This window comes from Pteropus vampyrus, unplaced genomic scaffold (genome assembly GCF_000151845.1).
Source record: "Pteropus vampyrus isolate Shadow unplaced genomic scaffold, Pvam_2.0 Scaffold37, whole genome shotgun sequence".
NCBI classification, from domain to species: Eukaryota; Metazoa; Chordata; class Mammalia; order Chiroptera; family Pteropodidae; genus Pteropus; species Pteropus vampyrus.
The window spans coordinates 8,800,837-8,805,881 of NW_011888818.1; the positions used below are offsets into that span (position 1 = coordinate 8,800,837).

The 5,045-nt window shown below is 32.1% G+C and overlaps 1 pseudogene; it reads left to right on the top strand.

Annotated features, from left to right (window-relative positions):
• Positions 1-428: 428 nt before the first annotated feature.
• On the top strand, positions 429-547 carry LOC111738360 (annotated as a pseudogene).
• The last annotated feature ends 4,498 nt before the right edge of the window (positions 548-5,045 follow it).

Consider the following 5,045-nt stretch of genomic DNA (forward strand, 5'->3'; position numbering starts at 1 on the left):
ATAAGGCCACTTTAGTAAGACCAGGAAACATAATAGCCCTACTTAATACATAGAAACAAATGCAGGAAGGCAGCCAAAATAGGGAGACAAATAAACATGTCCCAGATAAAAGAACAACAAAGCTCCAGAAAAAGCAAAATGGAGACAAGCAATTTACCAAATGTAGAGTTCAGAACACTGATTATAAGGATGCTCACTGAACTTAGGGGAAGAGTAGATGAACTCAGTGACAACTTTAAGAAAGAAATAGAAGACATAAAAATGGAGATGAAAACATAAAAAAGAACCAGTCAGAAATGAAGAATACAATAACTAAAATTACAGGGAATCAACAGTAGATTAGATGAAGTAGAGAACTGACTCAGCAATTTAGAAGATAAGGTAGCAGAAAATGCCCAATCAGAACAGTGACAAGAAAAAAAGAATCCACCTATGGCCATGCCACCCTGAACGTGCCCAATCTCGTCTGATCTCGGAAGTTAAGCAGGATTGGGCCTGGTTAGTACTTGAATGGGAGACCACCTAGGAATACCAGGTGCTGTAGGCATTAAGAAAAAAAAGAGAGAGAGAGAGAGAGAGAAAGAAAAAAAGAATCCAAAAAAATTAGGAGAATTTAAGGGGCCTCTGGGACAACATCAAGCACTCCAACATTAGCATCATAGGGGTACCAGAAGAAGAAGAGAGAGAGCAAGGAATTGAAACCTATTTGAAGAAATAATGATAGAAAATTTCCCTCACCTAGTAAAAGAAATAGACATACAAACTCAAGGAGTGCAGAGAGTCCCAAACAAGATGAACCTAAAGAGACCCACACCAAGACACATCATAATTAAAATGCCAAAGGTTAAAGACAAAGAGAGAATCGTAAAAGCAGCAAGAGAAAAGCAGTTACCTACATGGAAGCTCCCATAAGACTGTCAGCTGATTTCTCAGCAGAAACTTTGCAGGCAAGAAGGATTGGCACAAACTATTCAAAGTTATAAAAAGCATAGACCTACAACAAAGAATACTCAGCAGAGCTATCATTTAGAATAAAAAAACAGATAAAGAGCTTCTCAGACAAGAAAAAGCTAACATTACAAGATATGTTGGAGAGACTTCTTTAAGAAGAAGAAAAAGAAAAAGAAAAGGATCAAAAATATGATTAATAAAATGGCAATAATTAAATATCTATCAACAATTGCTTTCAATGTAAATGGATTTAATTCTCCAATCAAAATATAGGGTAGACAAACAAATAAGAAAACAAGACCTTTACATATGCTGCCTCCAAGAGACTTACTTTAGATCAAAAGACACACACAGACTGAAAGTAAAGGAATAGAAAAAGATATTTTATTAAAATGAAAATGGAAAAATGGTGTAGCAATACTTATACCAGACAAAATAGATTTTAAAACAAGAGACAAATAAGGACCCACTCATTCCACTTTTGGATATTCATCCGAAGTAACCCAAAGCACTACTTCTAAGGGACATGTGAATCCATATATTTATTGCAGCATTATTTACAATAGTTTAAGGTATGAAGGCAACCTGAGTGTCCATCAATAGATAAATGGATAAAGAAGAGGTGGTATATATATATACAATGGACTATCACTCAGCCATAAGAAAAAGAATGAAATCTTGCTATCTGCAACAATATGGATGGACCTGGAAGGTATTATACTGAGTATAGTAAGTCAGACAGAGAAAGACAAATGCCATATGTCTTCACTTACATGTGGAATCTAAAGAACAAAATAAACTAAACAGAAACAAAAGCACATAGATACAGAGAACATTTTGATGGTTGCCAAATGGGAGAGGGGTTCAGAGGGTGGGTGACAAAGGGAAGGGATTAAGGAGTACGAATTACGAAATAGTCATAGGGATGTAAAGTACGCATAGGGACTATAGTCCATAATATTGTAATAACTACATATGGTGTCAGATAGGTACTAGATTTATCAGCGTGATCACTTCATAAGTTACGTAAATGTCTAATCACTATGTTGTACACCTGAAACAAATATAATATCATATGCCAATTGTAATTGAAAATTTAAAAACTTATTTTAAAAAATGTAGCATTTTTTGTACCTAAACATGTTGAATAAATAATAATCAACAGGTGACTTCTAGTGACTGTTTTGGAAGTGAAGACTGCTAGACTCGTGAAATAAACTTAGTAGATTTACAAGCAATATTTCATACTGTTTATAATCTAGTTCAATGATTGGATCAATTATATTGTTACTAAGCAGAGCATTCATACTTAATGGTGAAACACTGAATGCTTTCTCCCAATCAGAAATGAGCCAAGTATGTCTGCTCTTACCATTTCTATTCAACAAGGTACTGGCTGATCTTATCAGTGCTTTAAAAAAACAAACGAACACAATAAAAATATTCATTTGGAAAGTAAGAAGAAAATCTGGTTTTATTCACAGACAAAATGAACATTATATAGAATATCTGTTGGAATCTACTAAAAATATGCTAGAATTAATAAGTGAATTTAGCAAAGGTGCAGAAATTAATACATAAAATCAATTATAACTCTATACAAAGTGATGACAAAAATTTAAGTTAAAAAATAATTCCTTATTACAAGAGTACCAAAAATGAGGAATATTTAAGACTTTCTTTGAAAAAAGATTTGAAACACCTGCCTTCTGAAAATTATAAAACATTGTTGAAAGAAATTAAAGGGGTCCTAAAAAAATGGTGAGATATACATATTCATAGATTGGAGGACTGAGTCATTTTAAGATGTAAATTCTTCTCAAATTGATCTATAGACTTAGTGCAATTTCACTCAAATTATTAGCTGACTTTTTGGTAAAAATTCTCAAAGTGATGCTAAAATTAATATAGAAAATCAAAGTACACATATCAGTCAAAACAACTTTTAAAATTAAAAACAAAGATGGGGAACTAAGATTATCTGCTACAAGATTTATTATAAAGCTATAATAGTTAAAACAGTGTGATGTTGGTACCAAGATAAAGAAATTAAAAATAGAACAGAATTCGATTACACATATATGATCAACCAGTTAAGGATAGTCTCTTAAAAATATTGCTAAAATAATTAGCAAATAATTGCTAAAATAATTGAATGTGCAAAGAGAAAAAAGATATTTGATCTATGCTTGGCACCATATTCAAAATATAATTCAAAGTCAACCTTAGACTTAAATGGAAAATTTAAAATTATAAGGAAAAATAAAATTATATATCTATATAAAAACTGTAAAAATGTTCATAACCAAAAACTGATAACAACCCATGTCTATCAATAGGTGAATGGGTAAATGAACTGTTGTATATGCACACAATGGAATACTAGTCAGTAATAAAAATAATGAACTATTTATACAAACTACAACATGGACCTATGTAAAGATAATATTGCTGATTAAAAGAAGCCAGAAAAAAAGAGTACATATTGCATAATTCTATTAAAATAAATTTCTAGGGAATATAGAGTAATCTATAGTGACAGGAAGCAAATCAAAAGTTGCCTAGGGATAGGGTGGGGTAAGATTGTGGGGGAAGGAATGATATAGACGGATTACAAAGTTTCGTGAGGAAACTTTGGAGTGATAAATATGTTCATTGTCTTTATTGTGGTGATGTTTCCATGGGTACGTATACCTGTCAATACTTATCAAATTTAGACTTTAAATATGTGGAATTTATGTAAAATATATCTTCATAAACCATTATAATTGGAAAAAATTGATGTTTGGAGTATATCAGATTTTTGTTTGTTAGGAAAAGATAAAGTTATCATTACAGAATAGGGCATGACACATGTATTTGAGTATTACTTACCAAATTGGTACAATAAGGCAAGTTCTGCTTTAATATTTAGCATTTTTAAACAGTTCATTTGTTAGAAAGAATGCAGGTATCAGATGTTCTTTTAGATGGTACAGATTGATCAGTCTAGATAGAATAGATAGAGGATGAATGTGTGGATGAGTGGATGGATGAATGGTAGATGGATGGGTGGATGAATAGATAAATTAATACCTGAATGTAGGAATAGGGAGAGAATTTATAGATAGCTAGATAAATAAATCAGTAAATACAAGTGTTACTCCAACATTACATTTTCGGGTATTTACATAATCCAGGTAAAACCAAAATGCTTTTTCAAATTCCATTGTCATGCCAATAGGAAGAATCATATAGATCGATTCTTATGGGCAAAGTAATCTCATTTGCAACGGTAACCCACAAGAGAGATGAAAATGTGATGAGGCTAACCATGTACAACACTGTTCTTTTTCTTATCTTTCTATACATTACCTTTCCTGCAAAAAGAATTTTTTAAAATGGTGCTATTACTTTAATAGCTTCCATTTGCATTCTGAATATTCATTGTGCCAGTTATCCGATTCCACTTATATGATGAAATTTGTGAGCCTCATGGCTATTTTAATGTGATGCCTTTTATAATGTAATTGAGAGAAGTCTCCAATGAATAAAATAAATGGTTTCAGAGGGTTCTTAAGCCCTCACCAGACATCAGCTAAAATGTTAAGAGTGCTTCCAAATCCCACTGGTGCTATATTTTCTAACCATGAAAGAAATGTCATTACTGTAAATTCCCAGCTTTTGTCTGAAAATCTTGTACCAGATCCCTTGAGTGCCAGTTCAGTTAATTAATTCAAACAATTTCCCCTCTAATCTCTAAAACATTTTCATATTTAAGACAATAAATGAGGTACTTAAGGGGCTCACTCATTGTTGGTCATTAATATGCCAGGGAATTAGAAAAATTACCACTAGTTTTCAGTGACATGAATAATGTCTTTTTTTTTCTTCCAATGGTTCTGACCTGGACAAGGTTAAAAGCGTAGTTTCTCTGTAACTGAATTTAAGAAAAACCTATTTTTCTACTTGCTTTGGTTTTAACACACACACACACACACACACACACACACACACACACACACACACACGAAAATATTCTTTCCTTTTCCTTCAGCAATAAATTTGATACATAGCTTGATAGTAAATTAACCAATTTAAAGATTAAATTAGTT